The 17,522-nt window shown below is 41.4% G+C and overlaps 1 protein-coding gene across 3 annotated transcripts in view; it reads right to left on the bottom strand.

Moving 5' to 3' along the window:
- Nucleotides 1–17,020, bottom strand: part of LOC134355951 (SAM pointed domain-containing Ets transcription factor) — an 86,543-nt gene extending 69,523 nt beyond the window's left edge. For all 3 annotated transcript variants that reach the window (XM_063066491.1, XM_063066493.1, XM_063066494.1), the window contains exon 1: nt 16,921–17,020. The gene's annotated coding sequence lies outside the window, so the exon portion shown is untranslated. The remainder of the gene's footprint in view (nt 1–16,920) is intronic.
- Between the last annotated feature and the right edge of the window lie 502 nt (nt 17,021–17,522).

Genomic DNA, 17,522 nt, shown 5'->3' with positions numbered 1-17,522 from the left:
CATTGGTGCCAATGTGCACTACGCCCTCTGGCTACTCACCCTCCCTCGAGAATAATCTGCAACCACTCTGAGGCATCCTTGAACCTATTATCTGGGAGGCAACAGATCATCCAGGCATCTATTTTGCAGCCAGAGAATCTCGTCTGTTCCCTGAACTATTGAAAATCCTATCGTTATCACTCTACCTGACCCTACCCTTCTCTGCTGAGCCTCGGAGCCAGCCACAGTGCCACTGCCCTGATAGGTCATCCCCCCTGCAATATCCACAGGGGTATGGTTGTTGCTAAGGGGAATGGCCACAAGGGAACCCTGCACTAACTGCTTACTCCCCTTACTTCTCCTGATGGTCATCAATCTGCTATCTAAAGCCTGCACTTTTAGGTGTGGCCACCTCAGTAAAAGTCTCATCTATGAGGTTTTCATCCTCCTGGGTTCTGAGTATATCCAGTTCCTTGACCTTGTCACTATGTCCCTTCTTCCTCATCCTCCAGCAGCCAATCACAACTATCCTTGCCAGTTTCTCAACACATCACTTGAAATCCCAACCGAACAGCCTCTACCATCCAGCAGCCACCTTCCCGAGCCGATCACAGACCCAGTACACAGCACCCTTATTTTTAGGGTGACTTTGGCTAGCATTAAATGTGCACGGCCTGTTCTGAAGTATTGCAGACAATGCCTTGCCATTGAGCTGCAGTTTCAGCAACATTCACCTGTGCCTTTTTAGAGACTAGGAAACATCTATACTGATATATTTTATGCCTTCTGACTACCAGTAGCTGGAATTTGGTTTTGGACTTTTGGTAGACACGGAATACATGGGATCTCATCTCCCACTATGGAAGGTGAGAAGAAAGAATCAAATCAGGTCATGCAATAACATCAACTTGCATTTACAAAGTGCCCCAGAGTAAAATGCCCCAAAGGTTTTCACAGGAGGGTTATCAAAATAGACCAGGACCATTAGGGACACGTTAGGAATGTTGACCAAAAATTAGATCATAAAACGGAAGTTCTGAGTATCTCAAAAGAGAAGGGCTGAATGGCTAAGGGTGAGAATTCCTAAGCTTCCAATTTAGTATAGTGCTGTGCTGCAGTGATCAATGCTGGGAATGCAAAAGCAACCAGGATTAAGAGTATGCAGAAAGTCTGGAGAGCTGCAAGAATGGGAGAAGTTAGAGAGACTGGATTTGGCAAAGCCACGGAAATATTCAAAACTAGAAGCATGAATAGATCTAGAAACACTATAGGTCTGTAAGCTGAGGGGCAAACTGTATGGCCATGTGGATGAGTTCAGCTTTTGGAGACTGGAAACTGGGAATTTTGGATCGGAAGAACAAGAACTCTATCCTGATCTGTTTTTAATTATTTGGTTAAAATTGTGTCAGTGTGCTCATGATTCATATGGATGTAATTCTAACCAAAAATCAACCCTTTATCAAGTGAAAATTACTATAAAAAGTCCTAGTCAGGGAAGTTGTCAGGACGCTGAAGCAGGAACCCAATTGCTGACCAAGTACTGTGCGCACTGTGATATTTACTGAGTAGCAAATCCTGAGGGGCAACAAAATCAGCGTCAAAGTTCAGGCAGAGATCAAAAATTCCAGAGAAATCCAAAACCCTGAATCGGGAAACAGGCAGAGTCAATATTCAGATGGATAGAGTTCAGATATGAATGCTGGAAAGGCTCAGGAAATTTCACTAGCACAATCTGGTAACAAACAGATGAAAACACAGGACTGAAATACACTGAGCAATAAACAGAGAGGCAGGTGATAGGTGGAGCACAATGAGACACAAGTGGCAGCAAAACGGGTAATAATGAGAAACAGATGAGAGGCGGAGTACTCAGTAATACAGGGGCTGGAGTAGAACAGGGGCAGGGACAAGAGCACATGAGGCATGAAAACAAACAAGAGCACATGGCAATATAAAACCACAGACTGACGGATAGGGGGAAAACACAAAAAAAGACAGAATTCAACTGGAGGTACTGACAGAAGTTTCCTCTAGGGTAGCAAAACACTGAAGCTAATGGGCTAATGGGGGTACTATCGCCATGAAGCTTTCATGTTTCCTTCTGATCATGTGAGTTTCTCCCCAGTGCTCCACTTTCCTCCCAAGTTAGCTCCACTTCAGCCTGACTAGGCATCTCAGGAACCCCAAAAGCAGTGTGGAAGTCAATCTTCTACGATGCTGAGGGACCACCCAAGGAAAGAATTGGATGATCACAATCTTCACAAACAGCAAAGGGTGGATCTGTAGAAGCTCATATAGGAAAGGGTGTCAAATGTTAATCAGTCAACTCAAAGCACAGACAAGTTGTGCTGTTCATTAAATGAAACTTGAACTTTACAGAGAATAAAGTTAGAAGAACATCAGCCTCTTGAAACTCAGCCAGAAAAGTGTAAGTACCATCATGTTATCACTATATGGAGAGGATGTTCTGTCCCAGAGTAATGTTCCCTCAGCAGATAGGCGCCTGTTCATTAAAGTTAGAAAGATTTACATGTGCATAGCACCCTTCAGGACCACAGAATGTTCTAATGTGCTTTACAGCCAATAAAATATTTTTGAAGTGCATTTAATGTAGGAAATCCTTAACAAATCTGCATGTAACAAAGACCTGCAAAAGGTAATAAGTTTATGTTTAGTTCTATATATCAGTAACATTTGCTGAAATTTTAAAGTGATCTTATATGCCTTGCTTTTTGATATTATCTTTGCTCCCATTTTTGTGAAAGGTCCTTTCTGGTTTCTCTCCTGAGTGACCTAACTTTAAAACTGTATTCTAGATCTTTCTTTCCTCCACCAAAACATGCAAATGAGATTCAAAAGGTATATTTTTATCTCTGATATAGAGATCATTTCACAATTCAGGGAGTAACTTTGACAAGAAACTGTAGAATTGTACTGGTAACAATGAGACTGTGGGAAAAGCCATGAAAATTCTGAAAGCTGTTCTCCACCCCTGTGGCAGGTGACATCACAGGTGACATCAGCAGAGCCTATGGACACAGTCACGTGAACTCATTATCCCAAAGTGAACATTGATATCTCCTGGTGCCTGATATTGACCTGCCACAAATGCTGTGGTTTGACTGAAAACAGATCCCCTTGTAGTCTACTTGTGCCCTCCTCTTACCTTACTTTTTCTTCATTTGATTCATCAGTAAACTTGGAAATATTATACTCTGTCTTTTAATCAGTTATTAACATAAATTATGGGGTGTAGCACCTTGGGTGAAGGGGCTTGTCATGTCAATCCTGGGCAGCTTTTGTCCCACCAGATACTCATTTCTCACCAAGTGGCTCCAAGTAGCTGTTTGTATGGTTAACTGCCTTTCAATTCTTCACACCCAACATCCCAAAGCACTTTACAGACAATAAAATAGTTTTAAGGTGAAACCTTTGAACAAAACAATAGCAAATTTAAAGAGGCAAATGCCACAAGCAGTCATGGGATTGGCATACCTGTCAAATCATGTATGAAAGCAATGTTTTTGATGGCCAGATTACTGCGGAAAGTCCCCATGCTCTTCATCTAGACTGTGCTGTGGAATTTTTGCACACTCACAAGTGCTCACACAGATTGAATATTCAAGATTGTTTAATATCATTTCCAGTACACAAGTGTAAAGGAGAACAAAATAATTGTTACTCCGGATCGAATACGACATTTAAAAAAAACACACTAAGATAAAGAACACAATAATAAAAATCACAATAAATATATAAAAAAGACAGTTTATATACTGTACATTGATTATAAGTGCATAAAGTAGCACAAGGTACAGAAATGTCTGTACATAAAGTGACATGAACTCAGTTTAGCACAAAAAGTCCCACCTCTGTCAGTCAGCTACCCCTCAATAATGCATTAGTGTCATATGGCGGTGGCTAGGAACGGACCCAAGTGCAAGACACAGACACTGAAGTACTAGGGACAGGACTAGGATACAGGGTGAGGGCAAGGACATGGACGCGAAAACCGGGAACTCAGAACAGGACTGGACAAAAGAGCTAGGAGCCCGGGCTTGGACTCCGAGCCAGAGACTGGACAAGGACACAGTACCTGGGTCTTGCCTCTGGCTCGGACCCCAGAACTAGGCAAGGATGAGGCTTGGCAGGAGTCAGGAGGCTGGAGTCTTCAGGCTTGAGGCTAGAGGCTAGAGACGAAGCTTGGCAGGAGGCAGGAGTCTTCAGGTTTGAGGCTAGAGGCGAGGCTTGGCAGGAGGCAGGAGGCTGGAGTCTTCAGGCTTGAGGCTAGAGGCGAGGCTTGGCAGGAGGCAGGAGGCTGGTGTCTTCAGGCTTGAGGCTAGAAGCGAAGCTTGGCAGGAGGCAGGAGGCTGGAGTCTTCAGGCTTGAGGCTAGAGGCTAGAGATGAAGCTTGGCAAGAGGCAGGAGGCTGGAGTCTTCAGGCTTGAGGCTAGAGGCTGGAGACGAGGCAAGGCTTAGCAGGAGGCAGGAGGCTGGAGTCTTCAGGCTTGAGGCTAGGCAGGAGGATGGAGTCTTCAGGCTTGAGGCTAGAGGCTAGAGACAAGGCTTGGCAGGAGACAGGAAGCTGGGGTCTTCAGGCTAAAGGCTAGAGACTTGAGGCGAGGCTTGGCAGGAGGAAGGCTCCTCCTGGACAGGGCGTGGTTCACCTGGGCAGGGCATGGTTCACCTGGGCAGGGCGCGGATCACCACTTGATGGAGGCATGGGACAGGAAGGGACAGAACCAACCGCAGGTAACGGCAAGACGGCCTGGCTTACCCGACTGAGGCAAGGGACAGGAAGGGAGCTAGGTACAGGGTGGCTCCAGGACAAGACTGCAGGCGAGATGAGGCGAGAGTTACCAGCAAGACAAGGCAAGGCTTCAGGCAATGCAAGGCTAGTCAAGAACTTCAGGTGAGGTGAGAGTTACCAGCAAGACAAGGCAGGGCTTCAGGTGAGGAAACCGAAGGCAGAGGAAGGGATAAAAGGAGTAAGGACAAGAACAATCCAGCTGCCACACCCTGGTCTCTGAAGGTATTTATGCCGCTAGCCCCAACGAGCATCAGCTGCCTCAATTAGAGCTCAACAAGACCAGAAACAGGGTAGACAGGAAAACCTGGAGCAAGGGTTGATGGACCAGACCATGAACCGGAATGCGGACTTCACGGACCGGACCATGACAATTAGAATTGCAAAAGAAATTTTGTCCTTGAATCTTATCATTAAGTTTCAAAGTAAATTTAATCTCAAAGTACATACGTATCGCCATATACAAAGAGATTAATTTTCTTGCAGACATACTCGATAAATCTACAATGAATAATAACCATAATAGAATCAATGAAGGGCCACATCAACTTGGGCATTCAACCAGTGTGCAAAAAACACAAACTGTGCAAATGCAAAATGAATATTAATAAATAAATAAGCAATAAATATTGAGAACTTGAGATAAAGAATCCTTGAAAGTGAGTCCATAGGACATGGGAACATTTCAATGATAGGGCAAGAGAAGTTGAGGAAAGTTATCCTCTTTGGTTCAGGAACCTGATGGTTGAGGGTAATAGCTGTTCTTGAACATTGTGGTGTGAGTCGTGAGGCTCCTGTACCTTCTTCCTGATAGCAACAGTGAGAAGAGAGCATGTCCTGGATGGTGGGAGTCCCTGATGATGGATGCTGCTTTTCTGCAACAATGCCTTGTGTTCATGTGCTCAATGGTGGGGAGGCCAGTTCCATCATGGGCAGAATCCTTACCATTATTCATAACATCTTCAAGAGGCGGTGCATCAGAAAGGCAGCATCTGTCACCAAGGACCCTCTCCGTCTGGGACATGTCCTCTTCTTGTTACTACCATCAGAGAGGAGGTACAGGACCCTGAAAATCCACATGGTCCCACTCTTCCATCAAAATTCTGAATGATCCAGGAGCCCACCACGACATCAATATTCCTTCCTTTTTGCACTATATATTTATTTAACAATTTCTTTTACAGATTAGCTTCATTTGTATTTTAGAACATACAGTGAAATGCGTTAATAACAAACATAGTCCAAGAATAGTGCTAGGGACAGCCCGCAGGGGTCACCATACTTCAAGGCCACAACTGACTAACCCTAACCCTAACCCGCATATCTTTGTGATGTGGGAGGAAAACGCAGCACTGGGCGGAAACCTACATGATCACAGGGAGAATGTACAAATTCCTTCGCCGTACAGACAGCGACGGGAATCGGACCGCAATCAGTGATCACTGGCACTGTAAAGTGATTGCACATCTGTTATGCAAAATGCCACCCAATTTTGTAATTTCAAATCATTTTTATATCCTTGCTCTGTACTGCCTCTGAAAAATAATCAATTTCAGGTGTTTAAGACAACAATAGTAAATCTGATTCTGATTGTGATTCATTGACTCAGAGTGTGCAACTACTGAGCCAACAAGACACATGGTTGAGTGAGCTATCAATACTCATGATACCATTTGATTACTAAACCCTGGTACATAGACCACCTCTGATATCCTGGCATTGTCCAGATACCCCTAAGGATAAGGAGTTGCCTCCAAAGGCAGGGGCAGGAGTGCACATTTTCCATGGTCTCATCATGAACCATTATTGCTGTGGCTGATGTTATCTGGCTGAGGCAGCACGGTAGAGGATTCTGCTTTGTTGTTGTAAAATGTAAGACCCATCCCCTCAAGTACTATGCGCAGATCAATGGACACTCGGAGTTCAGCCTCCGAAAGTGTGCAAATGAAAATATTATGTGGAAACAGCAGTTTGATGATGTGGGGGAGGAGAGATCTTGGTTCTAGAGTGGAGGCAAAATAAGTTGAATAGGTTCAATATTTGTCTTGACAAGGGTGAACATGGTCAATAAAATTCATCTTCAACATTCCAGCAAGGCCTATGGAATGTGGTTGTTTAAAAAAAGATCCCAATCCCTCGAATCTTAGTAATTTTTACTGTTTCCTGAGATAGAGAAGTACAAAACAAAGCACATTCCTCACCCCAGTGTTAAATAGATTTTCTATTTTCATGAGAGGCAAAGTTCTCCCCCCCCCCCCAAACACCAGTTGAGAATTCGCTCCTTGGAAAATATTCAAACATCATTCCTGCCAATCTCCTCAGAGGCTTATATGTTATAGATCGTCTCTCCTCCATTCTTTAAACTCCATAAAGTATAGATACATGAGCCTCAAAATCATTCCAGTGATCGTTATGGTGAAACTTCTTTACAACGACCACAAGGAAACATAAAGAGTCATAAGCCACACACAAAATGCTGGAGGAACTCAGCAGGCCAGGCAGCATCTAGGGAAAAGAGTACAGTCAACGTTTTGAGCTGAGTCCTGATGAAGGGTCTCAGCTTGAAACATCAACTATACTCTTTTCCACAGATGCTGCCTGGCCTGCTAAGTTACTCCAGCATTTTCTGTGTGTTGCTTGGATTTCTAGCATCTATAGATTTTCTCCTGCTTTTGATAAAGAGACATACAGTCCCTGTGCAATTTTACAAAGGTTTTCATATTTTATATTTCATTACTTATTGAATAAAAGGCAAGACTCCATTGACTTCCTAATTATTTTCTGAACTTGTAGATTATGTTTCTGTATTTCTCTATAATACTCAGATCTCCCTGAACACCGGTATTCATGAGCCATGAGGTTTAAATGATATTCAGCAGTTCTGTTCTTGTTTCCAAGGTGTGCCACCTCACTCTACTACGTAATAATTCACCTGCTGTGTTTTTGCTCAAACTTTTAACTTGTCTATATCACCTTGCAAAAACTCTCCCACCTCTTTAGTACTTGGATACAACAGATAGAAACCCTACTTCCAGCACTGATCTCTGTGGCACCTTGTGAGTTAAACATTTTCGAATGAAAATGGCCAGTTATTTCCTACTTCTTTTCTTAATCTTTTACAGAAAGGACTCAGGCAACTTTCCAAATGTTGAATCAATCTAATTATAATTTAAAGGTATGCAATAGGTTAGATAGCTGCTTTAAGTTGCTTAAATTAGAAGTCAAGGCATTTCTAGGTGCCTTTAATACAGAAGACTAACATGTTTATTGTAAATTTAGCATTTTACAACATAAACCTTTAAGGGACTTGGCTATTTTTAATGAACTATTATTTATCCACAACTATAAACTTACAAAGGAGGATCTTGAATGAGTGTGTGACAGGGTACAAGAAAATTGGTTGTCCTATGAAGAGCATTTGGTAAGATGTCATACATTAAAATAGCTCTCTCCAAAGTCTAAATATTGCAATATCGATAATCTGAACAGATACCTGCATCAATACAACATCTTCAACAAAGTAATATTTCTCAACCCACTTCAGAAGAGTTTTATCAATTCAGGTTTGATACAGCCCCCAAAGGAAAATATTGACAGAGGTGGAATAGGTAGATCTTAAAATACATCTTAGAAGCAAAGTGAGAAGCACAGAGGAAAAGCGATAGAGGGGAGAAATTTTGGAGTGTAGCCATCTAATTGTACATCAAAATGAAGCACAGAGATTTGGCGATGGTCACAGCTGGGATTAGGGGATGGGATCATGGAAGGATCTGAAAAGCTTGGAAATTAGTTTTAAAAAAGCAAGGATACTTGAATTAAGGTATTTCATCTAAACAGATGTTCCTATGAAAGAACTGGTAAAGGTGATCTCAAAATATATGGACAGCTAGATCACAACTTAAGGTTTAGTTACCTTGGGAAAGATGACAAGCAAGTCCTTGACAAACCCCTGGCCTACTTCATGTAGGTACCAGAAATGAATCCCTATAACTTATGTCCATTCATAATTTTCCATCAATTTGTTTTCAGGATATTGCTTTTTACCACAACTTTTTGACCATTCCAAATTACCTCTAAACTGAGTGGCTTGCTGGATTTTCTCAAAGGGCCATTCAGATTGAAACAAATTTCTGTGTTTGGGGTAATATATAGATCAAATATGTTAGAACAGCAGGAGAAACAACAGTGAATGAACAGACTTTTACAACTAACTGGCGTTTTCATTATTACTATTCTAGTATTGTGAAGTTTTGGGTCTCTCATCAAGGAAGGAATGTGAGAGGGTTCAAAGGATGTTCACAAAAATGATACCAGGATTGAAAGGCTTATCATATGAGGAGCATTTGATGACTCTGGAACTGAACTAACTGGAATTCAGAAGAGTGAGGGGGATCTCACTGAAACCTATCAAATGTTGGAAGGCCTCCATAGAGCAGAATTAGAGAGGATGTGTCTTATGGTGGAGGGGACTAAGACCAGAGCACACAGCCTCAGAACTGAGGGATGTCCATTTAGAATGGAGATTAGGAGGAATCTCTTTAGCTAGAGAGTAGTGAATCTGTGGAATTCATTGTCACAGGTAGCTGTGGAGGCCAAGTCATTGGGTATATTTAAGGCAAGGTTGATAGATTCTTGATTAGTCAGGGCATGGAGGGACACAGGGAGAAGGCAAGGGATGGGGGCTGAGAGGGAAATTGGATCAGCCATGATGAAATAACGGAGCAAACCCCAAGGGCCAAATGGCCAAATTCTGCACTTATATCTCATGGTTATGGTCTTACCCTGGGTTAGAGGTTGTGGGTTTTCCTAGGTGGAATTGTAAATAGAGACAGAAGTTTGTCTCCCCCATCAACCGCCATTCTCAATATATTAATACAACTGGAAGAGGACTTCTAGTCTCTCCTTTCACAACTTTGGGATGCAGAACAAAACAGCCAATGAAATGTTTTCAAAGTATGTATATCCACTGTTTGAAGTGAATATTGTAACTACTAAGTTTTTGCTCTCTAGTTTTTGCCTCCATTTCCTAGGAAAAAGACAGTCAGCATTCACTCTGCCCTTCATGATTTTATCCACCTCTATGAGGTCACCCCTTAGTCTACTACATTTCATAGAATAAAGTCCTAGCCTGCCCAATCTAACCCTATAACCTAGACCCTCAGTCCTGGCCAACATTCTCACAACTCTTCTTTATCCTCTTTCCAGCTCAATGACACCTTTCCTGTAACAGGGTGACAAACACTGTAGACAACACTTCAAGTGTGACCTCACCATTGGTCCCAAAGTGCACCACATCTGACATTTGAGCTACCTGTCCTGCCTTTTTCCAGTGTTGTACTGCCCCCAGTAAGGCCTTCTATATCATGATTAAAGAAACTTCCTTGGACACATTTAACAAATTGCACCCTATCCAAGTCCTTTGTGCTCTGGGAAGCCCAGTCTATTTTACGGAAGTTCAAATCTCCCTTTAATACCACCCTACTCTTTCTACAACTCTGCAATCTCACCATACATCTAATTCCCATTGACTGTTGGGGAAGCTTATAAACAGTTCTGTTGAAGTGGTCATCTCAGAACAAATGTCTATAATAAATCAAAACCAATAAACAAACTCTTGGAAATCTAATGGGGTCTCTGTCACTGGCATTGTCCCCAAACATATGGGGTCTCTGTCTTTAAAATAAACTCATGGTTTCCCTGTCTCTAACCTCACAGGGTCTCCGTTACCCGTACTATCTGTAAACTCACGGGATCTCCGTTACCCATACTGTCCGTAAACTCACGGGGTCTCCATTACCCATACTGTCTGTAAACTCACGGGGTCTCCGTTACCCATACTGTCTGTAAACTCACGGGATCTCCGTTACCCATACTGTCTGTGAATTCACGGGGTCTCCGTTACCCATACTGTCTGTGAACTCACGGGGTCTCTATCGCCAACATTGTCCTTGTATTCAAAGGTTACTCTGAAATAGGTAGCCTTTCTAAATGAATTAGTCAGCTTCCCTTATTCTACGTTGTCATGAATGCCAATGCATATTTACAAAATATTATTCTGCAGCTTGTGAAAGCATGAGAAAACCAACAGAGAGGAATAATATCTTCTTAAGAATTCCGTGATAAAATAAATAGTTGTCAGTCAGTACATTCGTCATATACATACAATGTACACAGGATTTGATAACTATTGAATGTATCCATTTCCCTGTTACACAACAGCATGGTAAATAGACTAAGCTTTCAAAGCACACTGCTCTCTCTCTTAAAGTACTGTGCTCTCCATATATTATAATAAAATCATCTGAATACAATTACAATTGTCTGTTTAAAATTTATGGTGAATTTTCTTTGGGAGAAATATTTTGTGGGTGACCAACCATATCAGATGAAGCTGTTTTGCTTTACATAGTAGGTGGTTTCATGTTTGCTTACAACATTCTACATGGTCTGGCACACTCCCAAGAAGTCGTTATGAATAGGTGTGTGTTATTTACTCAGGTAATATTACCCAAAGAAAACTACCAACAGAGGAATGAGATAAATTGTCAAGCGCTCTCTTCTTTCATTTGCTGGTGCTGGAATTCTTTACTATGTGAATGTTACTTTCCCTAAGTCTTCTTGTGCATTAAGCTGGAGAGCTCTCTGTGAATCTGAAGAAAGTGTGATGGTATTGGGTTTGCTGACCCCACAGTTCTAAACTCAAATGAGTATCTTAAGCCCTATCTGATATACTGTAGTAGATAGCTATGGGTACCCTCACTATAGGGAGGTTATACTGTAACCACCTACTCTTCAAAGGCTACATCATTTCCCTGTTTAGACTCCACTGCACGTTTAGCTGTCAATTATCACTATTTGTGTGGTGCGTCTCCCCTCCCTACCAAGGTGATACTTACAGCTAACAAGGTAGTTTAAACACAGTTCATTTATCTTTCGTGATACACATTTAAATTCAAACAAAGTTCTTAAAACATATTTAAAAGTCAGAGGTTTTCTATCTTATAAAAATTTCCAAATTACGTATGATTTCTAAAACACAAAGGATTTCCAAAAGACAGGTACAATTTCCATCAACTAAAGAGACAGCTGCAGACGAACAAATCGTCCGTCGCAGAAATCGAAGGCTGAGGAACAGATTTTAGTCACTCTGCCTTGTTGTCATTCCTCTTGCTGTTCCTTGATCATTCTTAATAAGCCTGACTGCTCTCTTACATTTATACTGTTTTTATTGCTATCCATTTACATTAAGAACTGAAGACTGGCTCCCGTTTACAACAAGAAGCTGAACAAAGAATATTGGTTGGATGTTTAACTTACTCAAAAACATCTCTTTGATTTCTAGAAATTTCAGCTGTTGTGTTGGGAAGCTGAGCTTGGCATAAAAGGCCCATGGCTCTGGACAGTGAGTATCAATCATAAAAGTACGTGGAAGCTGCTTAGTATGGTTGGCTAAAGAGGTTTCCTAGTGAAACCCAGTGCTTAAGCCTCCAATACAGATTTTGTATGTGTTCTTACAGCACAGAAAGAGACCAGTGGGCCAATGCCAGGCTCACAGAACAATCTGGTTCCCTAACAATTTTCTCTGTTCTTAATACATTCCATCAACTACCCCAAGAATCTACCACAACTTACAGGCAATTTATAGTGGCAATTCATATATCAACTTTCATGTCTTTGGGTAATAGGGGGAAACTGGGTGCTTGATAGTCAGAGAGGCTCTTTATGTCTCTGTATACATGTAAGATAACAAAGTGTCAGAAGCAACACACCCAGTGTGAGCCTTCCACAGCACTCTACAATTTTCAACATGGTTCCCATGCTCCTAGTCAGTAACACATCTCTGAGGTTCATGTCTCTGATCTTCTGCAGCTTTTAAAATGAGGAGATTTATATAATTCAGGAATCAGGAGGGTTTGTAAAAAAGCTGTGCATGTTTGAACATAGAACTTATGTACTGAAGTACAGGCCCTTCAGCCCACAATGCTGTGCCAAACTTTTAACCTACTCCAAGATCAAGCTAACCCTTCCATCCCACATAGCCCTCCATTGTTCTATCAACATATGGCAAATTAATTTCCACAGCTCATTGACTGGCCTCAACCAGATGTAACTGTGTGTTATATCCATAAAGTAATTCTTCTTAGGGAAAACTTAGATTTAATTCTTTGGAGTGTTGTGGTAGTAAAGATTAAAGAGATATTAAAGAGTTGTCGTAGTAGGGTCACCATTGCCACTGCTTCATGTAGCCATGGCCAAATCTTTCTGATTAATATTCCACTAGAAAGTACTTGTCTGCATACACCAAATTAGAATTGGTGTCACTGTTGAATAGCCTGCTGACATTTAGAGTGGCAGCTAAAAATCGATCACATTTGCAGGACGGTGGTCTGGCATTATGCATAGGTGAGAAAGGGAAAGGCCTCTGAGATGGCTGATATCTGCTCATGTCATATTGACATCAACAGCGGAAGCCTTCAAATGAAAAGTAGAGGTAAGGACATAGGGAAGGAAAATACGTGACATTTATTGGTTTAATCTAGTTTGCAAAATGGACAATCTGTGAGCCAGGGTTACTTCCATCTCCTGGAGAAGGGGGTTACTGGACTGGCTTCTCAGGAACTGGACTATTCACTTTGTAATGTGAATTTGAATTCCTCCATAGTTGCTGGAGAATGTACAATAATCCACAATATATAAGATGACGACCTTGTTTAAGTAATGCTGACGCTGAATTGTTCTAAAAAGCCATATTCTGAGGCCTTTCCCTTTCTAACCTATGCATGACACCAGACCACAGTTGGCTCTCACTAACCTGTGAAAAGACAAGCAGCCAAATTCAGGAGCAATTAGGCAATGACAATACATACTGGCCTTGCCAGAAATGTGCAAATCCCATGAATTAATAAAAAATAATCTGGATCAATGCATGTGTGTACCTAACGCACACTCTCAAAAACCTACAGAAAAGACCTTTTCTCCCCATTATACACTGTATTGGTGGTTACTGCAGTTCCATTTGAAATGAGTGACAGGTTCAGGCAGTCAGTTCGATTCACCTCACCATGTTGGCACATTTCCAAGATGACAAGGTTGGGAACTACAGCAAGAAGATCTTGGCTGGCGTCTCAAAACAGTTTCTTTTGTGGGAGAGTTTGCTTGGAAAATGACTTAAAATGGCTACAAAACAGATTCCAGCAGTAACAGCTCAGCTTTGGGAACTCAACTCTCAAAGATATTTTGGACGTGGCCATGGCTGCAAAAACACTGTATGCTCACTTTAGGGACACCCTGGCTAAATCTATTAAGCCACTACATTACTTCCTTGAAAAAAAGCTATCCACACAGCAAAGACTGAAGAGAAATGACACAACTCGATTGCTTCACTTTTTTTTGCAGAAGAAGCCTTTTTACTATAACACTAATGTTGCCCGGTTGGTGAATGTGGTCATAGATGATTGGAACACTAAAGACAATAGTTTAGTCACTAATAGTGAGACCGATGAAAAATAACTGAGTTTGTTATGACTGTGTTTGACTTTAATGATCACCAATCAATATGATTACACTGGTAAGCCAATTACATCACTCTATTTCCTCATTTACTACTTACTGTAGTATTTTCCTCATTCTTTTAGAGAACCTGTCACATTTAGAGTTAGGGTCTCAAGTACAGAAACAGTCACTTTTCATTCCATAACTCAAGCAAAGAGTCTTCCATTGTCCATCTTGATCACAACTGTCAGTGGGAAATTTGACTATGAGAGCTGTCGCACCAGTTTAATTTTCTTTTCAACTCAAATTTTAAAATACACATTGTGTGGATCTTTTTTATTCCTATTGTACTGCATAGCAGCAGAGTAGAGGCTTTGGGGCTTTGAATGACCAGTCGTTATAGAATAAGCCCAAGTCATCACTGATCTGATCACTGCTTTGTCTAATTCAACCACGATAATTCATATTAACAATTTATAATGCAGACATTAGAATGTTTGGAATAGATTGATACATGAGTAAACATGTTGGTGAACAGTTTGCAAAAGGTCTCCTCTCCTCTCTCTTCTCTATCCTTATTCTATATACCTGTTCTTAGCGTTAACCATGTCTAAGGGAAGTTTAACAGGAGCTACAGTGCTGGGAAAGAAAGTAATCAGGGGCAGCTCAGTGATATCAAAGAGATAGGACTGTTACATTTTCATCTGTCATGGTTTGTTGCTTCCTTCCCTCCACCCCCATTCAGTAAATCCCATTTCAGTGTGAATAATGGTAAAATGGCCCATAGTAGCTGCAGCCTGAACCATCAAGCCTTTGTTAAATTTGGAAACAAGAGAAAATCTGCAGATGCTGGAAATCCAGAGCAACACACACAAAATGCTGGAGGAACTCAGGAGGCCAGGCAGCATCTATGGAAAAGAGTACAATCCTTTTAATCCAAGATCCTTCAGCAGGACTTTAGAAGGTGGTTTCCAGATAGCTCACATAGAACTTCTTCCCTGGTCAACAGCAGTAGTTGACCTGTCCAGCATAGTCTACTCTGTTTCTGAAATTTCATTGGAAGTGGATGTGCACACACTACTAGAGAGCCCTCAGAATTACCAACATCGGATAATCTATAGCAAGGATTTTACGTGAAATTAAATGGTGGAGAAAATGAAAATTGCTCTCAGCTAAACTAAGTGAAAAGATTGAGGAGTCACAAGCTTATTAACTTTGGATGAATATAAATACAGTATTTGTCTGTGTCCACTGTAGTGCAGTTAAAGGGCTGAGCTGGGGAGTGCCACCTGCTGCATCCTCTCTTGTATTGCATCCATCTGGCCAGCCTCAATAGCTTCCTCTCCTCAGAGCATTGTAAATGCCATTCACACTTCTGTACCCCATATCTCTTCCCCACTCACAAATGTGTACCTGGGCAGGAGGTGTCAGTCGACTCTTCCGCTGCATGAAGCATTGTAGCCAAGTTGGAGCTTGATCTCCCTTCTCTTTCCACACACACTTGCATATATACTCTCTCATTCACAAACTCACAGTCACATGCACTCATAGGCATATACTTACACATCCAAACATGCAAACATGCTCTCTCTCACTCACACACACACTAATACACACATACATACACACACTCACACACACACACTAATACAGACACACACATACACACCATTTTTACCTGATTTCCTCCCTTTTCCTCCAGTTTCTGTCCTCTTTCTGAGCTCAGTGAAGGTTTGTGCTAAATAAGATTTGAACCAATGCCCTAGGTGAATAATCCATGATTTACCCATTGACAGAGAAGCGCACATAACTGAACACTTCTGGGTGCAGACAGCATGTGACCACAATAATTGTGATAGAGCCTATACCCTTTTGCCCACTTCAAATAAATTTCCCTGTTAAAGGCAATTTTGATCCAATTCATTGTCAATGGAATTCATCTATTTCTGTTGGAAGTCAAGATGCACCAATTTCCAATTTCCAATTTTTAGCTATTTGAAAAAATGTAAAAAAAATCTGCAAGAAAATATTACATGTTAAATTGTATTTCCTTACAACAGTGGGAGAGGCCATTCAGCCTGTTGAGACTGTGCTAGCTCCATATTTGCCAACTTAATTCCTTGCAACAGAATTCCCTCTCACATATCCTGGTTTCCAGTTCCCTGGTAAATTTCACTGTTTCAGATTTGACAATTTTGTAAATATCATTCAGTTGCAGACTTGAAAAGGAAAGGAACTACCTTAGCACAAGGTCAGAGCAAGAGATAGGAGTGATTTCTAGCCCTGTCAAAGTGCTAGGGTTATGGTCCAGATGTCATCCCGTTTTGCGCATTTCTATAATTAAATTAGCGCATACAGGTATATCCTGCATCACATCAGACTCTTCACACAATACATAATTTCAGATATCTTTCAATAAAACAATTTAACCCTGACCATAATAAAACAAAGGTCTGCATATCAGATACCAAGTGTAGATGTTTTCAAATTAAATATAGTGAAAAGAAAGCCAACCAGTTTTGCCAGTATGCTGCTCTGTTCATAATCTACTTCTTTTAAGATATGTCTTCATACATTGAAAACATTAAGATCTCTTACTTGTTTTTCATTAAAGAATGCAGAAACATAGTCTTCAAACTTACCTGCACAGACAACTTTGCACCTTTTTTAAAAAGTAAAGAATTCTTTGTATCCTTCTTTGCTGAGGAGTGAGTCTTGTAAAGCTCCACAGTACACCCTGCACTTGTGCTTTCTGACTGGCTGCTGGAGGCAGCAGCTGAATTTATAATCATACATTGTTTACCTGTACAAACACAATAGGCTTACATCAGTTGATTGTGTTGCCCAGCCAGTGTTAACTCATCAGTACTTCTTCCAGTTAACCTAAGGATTTCAGTCCATAGCCACTGTGATGTTGGGTCTGGGTGGACTTAGTCTGGAGGCTCCTGAGAAAAGGGGGAATGGGTAGGGGTTGTGCAATTTGGAGGTCTTTCAGTGTGGCTGCTCTTGAGTTTGGCTAAGAATCGAGTCAGATTGTAACTCGTGTTATAGAAGGGGTTGGGGTGGAAAGGTCACTATGCTTGCTCAGAAATAGGATGCTATGCCAAAAGGAAAAAAACAGCCCAGAGCTGAATGACGGCTATAGAAACTTCACCAACAGCCTTCAACCAATGTAGACCAGCAGCCTGTTCATTTGCATTTAGAAAACAACACCTCATGTCCTGAGATCTATGGGCAGCCAAAG

The sequence above is a fragment of the Mobula hypostoma genome, chromosome 13 (assembly GCF_963921235.1).
Source record: "Mobula hypostoma chromosome 13, sMobHyp1.1, whole genome shotgun sequence".
Taxonomy (NCBI): domain Eukaryota; kingdom Metazoa; phylum Chordata; class Chondrichthyes; order Myliobatiformes; family Myliobatidae; genus Mobula; species Mobula hypostoma.
Note: the sequence above shows the minus strand (reverse complement) of the source record. Positions and strands in the feature narration are given on the sequence as shown.